Source organism: Staurois parvus, unplaced genomic scaffold (assembly GCF_062004578.1).
Source record: "Staurois parvus isolate SC_StPar_1 unplaced genomic scaffold, SC_StPar_1.0 ptg001428l, whole genome shotgun sequence".
Classification (NCBI taxonomy): Eukaryota; Metazoa; Chordata; class Amphibia; order Anura; family Ranidae; genus Staurois; species Staurois parvus.
In genome coordinates this window covers 167,729-180,618 of record NW_028319224.1, presented here as the reverse complement: position 1 = coordinate 180,618, position 12,890 = coordinate 167,729, and positions in this window count along the sequence as shown.

Below are 12,890 nucleotides of genomic sequence, written 5' to 3'. Positions count from 1 at the left end.
GTGGAGGCCAGTGGAGGGATTGGCAGAGAGGGGTGGAGGCCAGTGGAAAGATTGGCAGAGAGGGGTGGAGGCCAGTGGAGAGATTGGCAGAGAAGAGGGGTGGCCAGTGGAGAGATTGGCAGAGAAGGGTGGAGGCCAGTGGAGGGATTGGCAGAGAGGGGTGGAGGCCAGTGGAGAGATTGGCAGAGAAGAGGGGTGGCCAGTGGAGAGATTGGCAGAGAAGGGTGGAGGCCAGTGGAGGGATTGGCAGAGAGGGGTGGAGGCCAGTGGAGAGATTGGCAGAGAAGGGTGGAGGCCAATGGAGAGGTTGGCAGATTGGGGTGGTGGCCAGTGGAGGGACTGGCAGATTGGGGTGGTGGCCAGTGGAGGGACTGGCAGATTGGGGTGGTGGCCAGTGGAGGGATTGGCAGAGAAGGGTGGAGGCCAGTGAAGGGATTGGCAGAGAGGGGAGGAGGCCAGTGGAAAGATTGGCAGAGAGGGGTGGAGGCCAGTGGAAAGATTGGCAGAGAGGGGTGGAGGCCAGTGGAGAGATTGGCAGAGAAGAGGGGTGGCCAGTGGAGAGATTGGCAGAGAAGGGTGGAGGGATTGGCAGAGAAGGGTGGAGGCCAGTGGAGGGATTGGCAGAGAGGGGTGGAGGCCAGTGGAGAGATTGGCAGAGAAGGGTGGAGGCCAATGGAGAGGTTGGCAGATTGGGGTGGTGGCCAGTGGAGGGACTGGCAGATTGGGGTGGTGGCCAGTGGAGGGATTGGCAGAGAAGGGTGGAGGCCAGTGAAGGGATTGGCAGAGAGGGGTGGAGGCCAGTGGAAAGATTGGCAGAGAGGGGTGGAGGGGTGGCCAGTGGAGAGATTGGCAGAGAGAGGTGGAGGCAAGTGGAGGGATTGGCAGAAATGGGTGGAGGCGGGGCGGACTGACCATTTGGAAACTCGGGCAGTGCCCGAGGGCCCGGGGTCAGTAGGGGGCCCCATGAGCTGCCCCTGGTACCTTTTTCATAGACTTTTTTGAGTTTGGGCAAGGACACAGGGGCCCCATGATCCCCTATTGCCCAGGGGCCCCATGAGTTGTCAGTCCGCCCCTGGGTGGAGGCCAGTGGAGGGATTGGCAGAGAGGGGTGGTGGTCAGTGGAGGGATTGGCAGAGAGGGGTGGAGGCCAGTGGAGGGAATGGTAGAGAAGGGGGGGGGGGTTCCAGTGTAGAGATTGGCAGAGAGAGCAATTGAGTTAGGAAAAAAAAGTTGGAATTAAAAAGTAGTAAAAAATAATCATACGATTAGATGTTAGTATTATTATTTTATCCTTAAATGTTAGTAGTTAATGATAATAATACATAAAAATAATTATAATATAATATTAATAATTTAGATATTGTGTGGCTCCAATTTTTAGACTCTTGCAGAGCTCTGGGGCCCCGGACACGATCAGCCCTCGGGATACTATCTGCAAGTTACATAGTTAGTCTGGCTGAAAAAAAGACAAACGTCCATCCAATTCAACCATGAAAAAAAAGTTATAATCCTACAGCCACAGTTGATCCAGAGGAAGGCCAAAAAACCCAGCAAAGCACGATCCAATTTGCTCCTGCAGGGGAAACATTCCTCCCTGATCCCCCGAGAGGCAATCGGATATTCCCTGGATCAACTTTCCCTATACATGTTATATCCAGTTATAGAGGTTACATGCGCCTCCTCGGGGTCCTCTGGTTTCTTCCTACAATCCAAAAATATGCTGGAAGTTGAACTGGATGGTGACTGAATGAGTGCGCATGTCTGGCTGCACCAGGCTTGTCCCTCGATAAGGGGTGCTGTGTGGACCTCCAGTGTTGTCACTGAAGTAAATCCAGTTTCTATTTGTTTGCCATCCATTGCTGTCCCTGCTCTTCTCTGCTTTTGGACCGACATTGCATGCACCACGTTTTACCATTGCTGGGTCTATGGGCCGTACTTCCTGATGGACTTTGATGCTGCAATTGTTCTATGGACAATAGATTGTAAGCTCTTCTTAGTCGGAGAGTGATGTGGAGAATTCTATACACTCTCTATGGAATGATCATGGCGGCTCACACATCCAGTAAGGCGGTTATCTCATTGAAGTGTCTGACATAGGGGCAGACTGACAGTTCATGGGGCCCCCGGGCAATAGGGGATCATGGGGCCCCTGTGTCCTTGCCCACACTCAAAGCACACCCAAAAAAAGCCTATAATAGGTACCAGGGGCATTTCATGGGGCCCCCTACTGACCCCGGGCCCTGGGGCAGTGCCCGAGTGCTCGAATGGTCAGTCCGCCCCTGATCTGACATTCCTTGGTGAGCTTTTCCTCCCCACAGATTGTTCCTCACTCTCAGATTCTACAGAGACGTCTGAGAAAAGCTCGTTAGTAGAAGTTCGAAAGACACCTTCTGTTCTACGGAAGAGGAATTCTGCCAGGTGTGTAAATGGTTCCCAAATCCTCCCCTCCCTGGTCAGTATCAAAAAAGAGAGAGAGCCATATAAACTATCGATTGCTGTACTGAGGGTGGAGTGGAAGGCGCACTTACACAACTGATCAGCCTGGATCAACCTTTCTTGAATGCACCAACACAGAGAACCCAAGAAATAACCTTCAGGTCTAATGGACCCCCTGCCGATGATTACCATTGGCCTTCAATTTCTCCAATGGCCCCTGAGAAATTGGTTTTAGCAGAGGTTTCCTGAGACTTGAAAATTATTTTGAGGTTACCTCCAGGGATACAAATGTTGGGAATGGCAGTTCTAGAGGGATCCCACAGGTATGGTATATACACTCACTGACCAGTTTATTAGGTCCACCTTGCTGGTACCGGGTTGGACCCTCTTTGGCCTTCATTCTTCATGGCATAGATTCACCAAGTTGTTAGAAACATTCCTCAGAGATTTTGGTTCATATGGACATGAGTAACTGTTGTCTTTCTATCATTTGGAACCAGTCTGCCCATTCTCCTCTGACATCAGCAAGGCATTTTCTCCACACAACTGGATATTTTCTCTTTTTCAGACCATTCTCTGTATACCCTAGAGATGGTTTTGTGTGAAAATCCCAGTAGATCAGCACTTTTTGAAATACTCAGACCAGTCTGTCTGGCACCAACGACCATGCCATGTTCAAAGTCACTTAAATCCCCTTTCTTCCCCATTTTGATGCTCGGTTTGCACTTCAGCAAGTCGTCTTCACCACATCTAGATGCCTGAATGCTTTGAGATGCTGCCATGTGATTGGCTGATTAGCAATTTGTGTTACCAAGCAATTGAACAGGTGGATCTAATAAAGTGGCCGGTGAGTGTATAATGAACTATATCTACAGCTCATGGGGGTCAGTGGGAAGAATGTCTCTTACATTGGTGGTCATTGGGAAGAATGTCCCTTACATTGGTGGTCATTGGGAAGAATGTCCCTTACATTGGTGGTCAGTGGGAAGAATGTCCCTTACATTGGTGGTCATTGGGAAGAATGTCCCTTACATTGGTGGTCAGTGGGAAGAATGTCCCTTACATTGGTGGTCAGTGGGAAGAATGTCCCTTACATTGGTGATCAGTGGGAAGAATGTCCCTTACATTGGGTAGGTCGGTGGGAAGAATGTCCCTTACATTGGTGATCAGTGGGAAGAATGTCCCTTACATTGGTGATCAGTGGGAAGAATGTCCCTTACATTGGTGGTCAGTGGGAAGAATGTCCCTTACATTGGGGGTCGGTGGGAAGAATTCTCCTTACATTGGTGATCAGTGGGAAGAATGTCCCTTACATTGGTGATCAGTGGGAAGAATGTCCCTTACATTGGGGGTCAGTGGGAAGAATGCCCCTTACATTGGGGGTCAGTGGGAAGAATGTCCCTTACATTGGTGATCAGTGGGAAGAATGTCCCTTACATTGGGGGTCGGTGGGAAGAATGTCCCTTACATTGGGGGTCAGTGGGAAGAATGTCCCTTATATTGGGGGTCAGTGGGAAGAATGTTCCTTACATTGGTGGTCGGTGGGAAGAATGTTCCTTACATTGGTGGTCGGTGGGAAGAATGTCCCTTACATTGGGGGTCCATGGGAAGAATGTCAATTACATTGGTGGTCAGTGGGAAGAATGTCCCTTACATTGGTGATCAGTGGGAAGAATGGCCCTTACATTGGGGGTCCGTGGGAAGAATGTCAATTACATTGGTGGTCCGTGGGAAGAATGTCCCTTACATTGGTGGTCCGTGGGAAGAATGTCCCATACATTGGTGATCAGTGGGAAGAATGTCCCTTACATTGGTGGTCGGTGGGAGGAATGTCCCTTACATTGGGGGTCCGTGGGAAGAATGTCAATTACATTGGTGGTCAGTGGGAAGAATGTCAATTACATTGGTGGTCAGTGGGAAGAATGTCCCTTACATTGGGGGTCAGTGGGAAGAATGTTCCTTACATTGGGGGTCAGTGGGAAGAATGTCCCTTACATTGGAGGTCAGTGGGAAGAATGTCCCTTACATTAGAGGTCAGTGGGAGGAATGTTCTTGACATTGGTGGTCAGTGGGAAGAATCCCCATTTTGCAGATAGCTAAAAAGATCCTTGGTGTCAGTGGTTTCTTATTTGAGAGGCAGAAATTGCTCATTGCTCAAGGAACCCCTAGGAACATCTGAAGGAACCCTAGCTGAAACAGACTGGTCTAAATTATATCATATGACCACCCACCAATCTTTACACAACCTGCTATCCTTGGAACCCTAGAGTTCCTCCACAGGATCCTAGGGGTATCGTAACCAATGAGCAATTTCTACCTGATAAGTGACCACTGACACCAATGATCTCTTTATCTATTTGTAAGGGGGGAGTCTTCCTAATAACCAAAATGTGAGGATCCTTCTTCCCACTGCAGTAATGTACATGTACAAGCTGTGACCATAGTAAATATTGGCAGGGGTTCCCTGAGAATGGAAAGTCATTTCAAGGGTTCCTCTGTGCTAAAAAGTTTGAAAAAGGCTGGACCGGACATTACCAACACATCTGACAATATGATATACCTGTTGCCCGGACATGGCCTGATAGGTGTAATTTATGCCCCCGATTTTTGATTGTAGCGTCTATGATCAAGCTTGATCACCGTTGACCCAACCCTAGCAATAGAATGTTACTTCTCATGATGATGTAATATTACGAAACCTCAAAATGCCAAGCTAGGCAGACCATTGGCCGACTTGGAAATCCACTCAAAGAGACAACGACATGCTTTGTTTGCTGCCTAAGCTGCACCAGACATGAGCCAACAAAGAACCATTTTTCGAAACAACCATTAAATTTAGAAGTGTTTGTAGTGACCCCAGTGAACTCCAGAAGGGGGCTTGGATTGGGTCAAGGGTACAATGAAGACCTCCCAAGTAAGGAGCCACATTTCTCTAGTAGCGTAGCTATTTGAGACCATACAGTGTTCACAGTAAGGAAGTTCCGGCACACACATTATACTGAGAACGGAACTCCTCTCTACATCCAGGCCAAAGTAAAAATGTAGATTTATTGAAAAAAAAAAAAAGAGCACCAAACCAACGATGGATGAAAGCGTCAAGATCATTTTTATTGTTGACAATTAGGTCATCAAAACACTAAAGTGTCTCAGGGGCAATGCCACCTCCCTTCACCAAGACTCAACACAGGATAAACCTTGGATGGACTGAGCAGCAATAGAGGACGTTCAGCAACTGATACATTGTTACTCCATGAGGAGAGTTTTTATACCTGTTGTGTTTTATATATAAAGTTCCTCCACCCCAAACTGGCTCCTCCATGTCTTTATGGACCTTGCTTTGAGCACTGGTGCGCAGTCATGTTGGAACAGAAAGGGGCCATCCCCAAACTCTTCCCACAAAGTTGGGAGCGTGAAATTGTCCAAAATGTCGCCTTAAGAGTTCCCTTCACTGGAACTAGGGGGCCAAGCCCAACCCCTGAAGAACCACCCCACACCATAATCCCCCCTCCACCAAACTTTACACTTGGCACAATGCAGTTAGGCAAGTACCGTTCTCCTGGCAACCACCGAACCCAGACATGTCCATCGGATTGCCAGACAGAGAAGCGTGATTGGTCACTCCAGAGCACACGTCTCCTCTGCTCTAGAGTCCAGTGACAGCGTACTTTACACCATGGCATCCGACGCTTTGCATTGCACTTGGTGATGGAAGGCTTGGATGCAGCTGCTCGGCCATGGAAACCCATTCCATGAAGCTCTCTACGCACTGTTGTTGGGCTCATCTGAAGGACACACCAAGTTTGGAGGTCTTTAGCTATTGACTCTGCAGACAGTCGGCGACTTCTGCGCACTGTGCGCTTCAGCATGCGCTGACCCTGCCCTGTCATGTGACGTGGCCTACCACTTGGTGGCTGAGTTGCTGTTGTTCCCAGTGGCTTCCACTTTGTTATAATCCCACTAACAGTTGAGCGTGGAATATTTAGTAGCCAGGAAATGTCACGGATGGACTTATTGCCCAGGTGGCCACCTATCACGGGACCACGCTTGGAGTCACTGAGCTCCTGAGAGCGACCCATTCTTCACCAATGTTTGTAGAAGCCGTCTGCATGCCTAGGGGCTTGACTGTATACACCTGTGTCCATGGAGGGGATTGGAACACCTGAATCACATGATTGGGAGGGCGGGACCAATACTTTTGGCAATATAGTATATGTCTATGTGGACTTCCTCACTTTAGCACAGCTGACCTTCTGTGTTTGCAAGATATCATTGTGAATGAATAGATTTGTAAATGTAATGAATTAAAGCAGAAATTGAAGGTCTCCACCCACCCAAATGCTGTAGAGCAAACTGCAAGTCCCAGGAAAATGTGGAACAAGTTGAATAGCTTTAAACTCAACTCAAGGCATTTTTTTTCTAACTCATTGATATAATAAATATTTTGACTGAGTTTTTTCTGGTGCCCAAGACGCATATGAGGAGTGTTCACTCACTTCTTGTCCCTGAAGAGATTTCCCATCAGTTCCTATCCACTGGCCACCACCCCTCTCTGCCAATCTCTCCACTGGCCTCCACCCCTCTCTGCCAATCCCTCCACTGGCCACCACTTCTCTCTGCCAATCTCTCCACTGGCCACCACCCCTCTCTGCCAATCCCTCCACTGGCCACCACTTCTCTCTGCCAATCTCTCCACTGGCCACCACCCCTCTCTGCCAATCTCTCCACTGGCCACCACCCCTCTCTGCCAATCCCTCCACTGGCCTCCACCCCTCTCTGCAAAACCCTCTACTGGCCACCACCCCTCTCCGCCAATCCCTCCACTGTCCACCACCCCTCTCTGCCAATCCCTCCACTGGCCAACACCCCTCTCTGCCAATCCCTCTACTGGCCACCACCCCTCTCTGCCAGTCCCTCCGCTGGCCAACACCCCTCTCTACCAATCTATCCACTGGTCACCACCCCTCTCTACCAATCTATCCACTGGTCACCACCCCTCTCTACCAATCCGTCTGCTGGCCACCACCCCTCTCTACCAATCCATCTGCTGGCCACCACCCCTCTTTGCCAATCCCTCCACTGCTCTCTAACCCTCTCTACCAATCCCTCGACTGCTCTCCACCCCTCTTTGCCAATCCCTCCAATGCTCTCCAACCCTCTCTAGCAATCCCTCGACTGCTCTCCACCCCTCTTTGCCAATCCCTCCACTGCTCTCCAATCCTCTCTACCAATCCCTCCACTAGCCACCACCTCTCTCTGCCAGTCCTTACACTGGCCACCACCCCTCTCTGCCAATCCCTCCACTGGCCACCACCTCTCTGTGCCAATCCCTTCACTGGCCTCCACCCCTCTCTGCCAATCCCTCCACTGGCCACCACCCCTCTCTGACAATCCCTCCACTGGCCACCACCCCTCTCTGCCAATCCCTCCACCCCTCTCTACCAATCCCTCCACTGGCCTCCACCCTGCTCTACCAATCCCTCCACTGGCCCACACCCCTCTCTGCCAAGCCCTCCACTGGCCTCCACCCCTCTCTACCAATCCCTCCACTGGCCACCACCCCTCTCTGCCAATCCCTCCACTGGCCACCACCCCTCTCCACCAATCCCTCCACCCCTCTCCGCCACTCCCTCCACTGGCCACCACCCCTCTCCACCAGTCCCTTCACTTGCCTCCACCCCTCTCCACCAATCCCTCCACTGGCCACCACCCCTCTCCGCCAATCTCTCCACTGGCCACCACCCCTCTCCGCCAATCCCTCCACTGGCCAACACCCCTCTCCGCCAATCCCTCCACTGGCCACCACTCCTCTCCGCCAATCCCTCCACTGGCCACCACCCCTCTCCGCCAATCCCTCCACTGGCCACCACCCCTCTCCGCCAATCCTTCCACTGGCCTCCACCCCTCTCCGCCAATCCCTTCTCTGGCCAACACCCCTCTCCGCCAATCCCTTCACTGGCCACCACCCCTCTCCGCCAATCCATGCACTGACCACCACCCCTCTCTGCCAATCCCCCCACTGGCCACCATCCCTCTCTGCCAATCCCTCCACTGGCCACCATCCCTCTCTACCAATCCCTCCACTGGCCACCATCCCTCTCCGCCAATCCCTCCACTGGTCTAAACCCCTCTCCGCCAATCCCTCCACTGGTCTACACCGCTCTCCGCCAATCCCTCCACTGGCCTACACCCCTCTCCGCCAATCCCTCCACTGGCCAACACCCCTCTCTGCCAATCCCTCTACTGGCCACCACCCCTCTCTGCCAATCCCTCCACTGGCCACCACCCCTCTCTGCCAATCCCTCTACTGGCCACCACCCCTCTCTGCCAGTCCCTCTGCTGGCCAACACCCCTCTCTGCCAATCCATGCACTGACCACCACCCCTCTCTGCCAATCCCTCCACTGGCCACCATCCCTCTCCGCCAATCCCTCCACTGGTCTACACCCCTCTCCGCCAATCCCTCCACTGGCCACCACCCCTCTATGCCAATCCCTCCACTGGCCTACACAACTCTCTGCCAATCCCTACACTGGCCAACACCCCTCTCTGCCAATCCCTCCACTGGCCACCACCCCTCTCTGCCAATCCGTCCACTGGCCACCACCCCTCTCTACCAATCCCTCCACTTGCCAACACCCCTCTCTGCCAATCCCTCTACTGGCCACCACCCCTCTCTGCCAGTCCCTCCGCTGGCCACCACCCCGCTCTACCAATCTATCCACTGGTCACCACCCCCCTCTACCAATCCATACGCTGGCCACCACCCCTCTCTGCCTATCCCTCCACTGCTCTCCAACCCTCTCTACCAATCCCTCCACTGCTCTCCAATCCTCTCTACCAATCCCTCCACTAGCCACCACCTCTCTCTGCCAGTCCTTCCACTGGCCACCAGCTCTCTCTGCCAATCCTTCCACTGGCCTACACCCCTCTCTGCCAATCCTTCCACTGGCCTCCACCCCTCTCTGCCAATCCCTCCACTGGCCACCACCTCTCTGTGCCAATCCCTTCACTGGCCACCACCTCTCTGTGCCAATACCTTCACTGGCCACCACCTCTCTGTGCCAATACCTTCACTGGCCACCATCCCTCTCTACCAATCCCTCCACTGGCCACCACCTCTCTCTGCCAATCCCTTCACTGGCCACCATCCCTCTCTACCAATCCCTCCACTGGCCACCACCTCTCTCTGCCAATCCCTCCACTGGCCACCACCTCTCTCTGCCAATCCCTCCACTGGCCACCATCCCTCTCTACCAATCCCTCCAGTGGCTTTGAATCATCCAACAAATAAAATCCAATATACTAACAACATTCAAAACCACCACAACTGCCCCCAGTTACATCACTCAACCTCATCTCAAAATATCACCCAGACCGTCCTCTTTGCTCCTCCCAAGACCTCTCGCTCTCCAGCTCCTTCATCACCTCCTCCCATGGTCACCTTCAGGACTTCTCTGGAACTCCCTACCCCAATCTGTCTGGCTATCTCCTACTCTGTCCACCTATGGTGATCCCCGAAAACCCATCTCTTCAGGGAAAGCCATCCCACCTCCACCTAAAATCTGTCCAAAACTCTAAAAAAAAGTCCTGGCTGGTGTTGGGCTTCAAGCTGCTCTCATTGCAGTCTGCTGGCACAATCTCCAACGCAGGGGCGGACTGAGAACTCATGGGGCCCCCTGGCAAAAGAGGATCATGGGGCCCCTGTGTCCTTGCCCAAACTCAAAAAAGCCTATGAAAAAGATACCAGGGGCATCTCATGGGGCCCCCTACTGACCCCGGGCCCTCAGGCAGTGCCGAGTTTCCAAATGGTCAGTCCGCCCCTGGTCCAACGATCACGTCGTATTGACCTAACGGATAATAATTGTATCTTTTATCTTCTCTTCTTCAGAACAGTCCTGGCATGAAACAGTTGTTAGTAAATCTAGAGGGGATTGTACAGTCAGATTGTCCCATGTATGTCCTGATTGATGGTCTGTTCCCCAGAAGCTCGGAATTCTTCCATTAATAATAGATCCATCTTCCTTTCATTCTCCTTTAGACAGGTCACCACTTTTCCTCCAGGAACCCTCCTGGTTACAGTTACTGGGAGTCCCTGAATCGGAGAAGCTTCCTTCCCAAGAATTCGCAGTGTTGGTGCACCTGAGTCAACAGAATTAGAGGGACGGATTCCTGGGACCAACTCCGGCAACCTAGTGGTGTCTGCAAACAAGAGGCCGGTATAGGAAGAAGGCCAGGGACCCCGAGATGAATAGAAGAAGAATCAACAGGAGAACATGGAAAAGCTCTTCACCCACCACCGTTGGAGCTCCTCAGGATCACTCAGCAAAGGTGTCACTCGGGGTCCCACAGACAACGTATTTCCCGGAATCTGGCTCTGCTACCCGATAAAAGTGCCCGCCGGTCCTTTAATAAAGAATTATAATTTCTGGAGGGGATATACGGGGTCTCCATGGTAAACCCAAGAACAGCAATGTCAGATATTGCAGAGTACAGTCCTGGGGGGGGGGGGGGAGCTGCATTCCTTTTCTTTTGTATCCTAGCTAAGAATATTTTCAGCAAATACAGAAAATACCGCTAAGTCCTGCCAGAAATGTGCTGTCCTTGTCATTACCTATGTCTCCAACTCCAGGAGTTCCGGCAGCTTCCCTAGACCGGTCCCTGCAGTGTCTCCCCCATATCCATGGACCCGTCCCTGCAGTGTCTCCCCCACATCCGTAGACCAGTCCCTGCAGCGTCTCCCCCACATCCCTAGACCAGTCCCTGCAGCGTCTCCCCCACATCTCTAGACCAGTCCCTGCAGCGTCTCCCCCACATCCCTAGACCAGTCCCTGCAGCGTCTCCCCCACATCCCTAGACCAGTCCCTGCAGCGTCTCCCCCACATCCCTAGACCAGTCCCTGCAGCATCTCCCCCACATCTCTAGACCGGTCCCTGCAGAGTCTCCCCCACATCCCTAGACCAGTCCCTGCAGCGTCTCCCCCACATCTCTAGACCAGTCCCTGCAGAGTCTCCCCCACATCCCTAGACCAGTCCCTGCAGTACACCGCTACTACAATGCTACAACATTGCTACAACACCGCTACTACACTGCTACTACACCGCTACTACACTGCTACTACACCACTACTACACTGCTACTACACCACTACTACAATGCTACTACACCTCTACTACACTGCTACTACAATGCTACAACATTGCTACAACACCGCTACTACACTGCTACTACACCGCTACTACACTGCTACTACACTGCTACTACACCACTACTACACTGCTACTACACCACTACTACAATGCTACTACACCTCTACTACACTGCTACTACAATGCTACAACATTGCTACAACACCGCTACTACACTGCTACTACACCGCTACTACACTGCTACTACACTGCTACTACACCACTACTACACTGCTACTACACCACTACTACAATGCTACTACACCTCTACTACACTGCTACTACAATGCTACAACACCACTACTACACTGCTACTACAATGCTACAACACCACTACTACACTGCTACTACACCGCTACTACAATGCTACTACGCTGCTACTACAATGCTACAACACCACTACTACAATGCTACTACACCTCTACTACAATACTACAACACCCCTACTACACCTCTACTACACCTCTACTACAATGCTACTACACCTCTACTACACCTCTACTACAATACTACAACACCGCTACTACACCTCTACAACACCGCTACTACACCTCTACTACACCTCTACTACAATACTACAACACCGCTACTACACCTCTACAACACTGCTACTACACCTCTTCTACAATACTACAACACCGCTACTACACTGCTACTACAGTTCTACTACACAGCTACTACAATGCTACTACACAGCTACTACAATGCTACTACACAGCTAGTACAGTGCTACTACACCTGTACAACATCGTGACAACACCGCTCCTACACTACTACTACTACTCCGCTCCTACACTGCTACTACACCTCTACTACACCGCTACTACACCACAAAAATGCACAAATCCTGCGTTTCTATGAAAATGAAAACGCTCAAAAACATGAAAATCTGCCCAATTTGAGTGACAAAAACGCTCTGTGACTCGGGGGGAGGGGAACCGTCTCCAGAGGCAATCATTACATGCATTTCAGTTGTTTTTTTCTGCATCTAAAACGCACAGAAAGTCGGTGATCTGGGTGTCAGTGTCATAGATCACCTCAGCGCTCGCAGTTCCGGTGCGTTCCGGGTGCAGAAAAAAAAAGTAGCACAGGCGGCATTTTTCCTGCACAGAACTGTACATGTCCCTATGTAAACTGAAGAACAAGAGAGGGGAAAAATGCACCAGAATGCGCCAATATGCACCAAAAACACACCGGAATGCATCACAAAAAAATAAAAAATGCACCAGAACCCGCCAATACGCACCGAAAAAGGCACCAGGAACGCGTC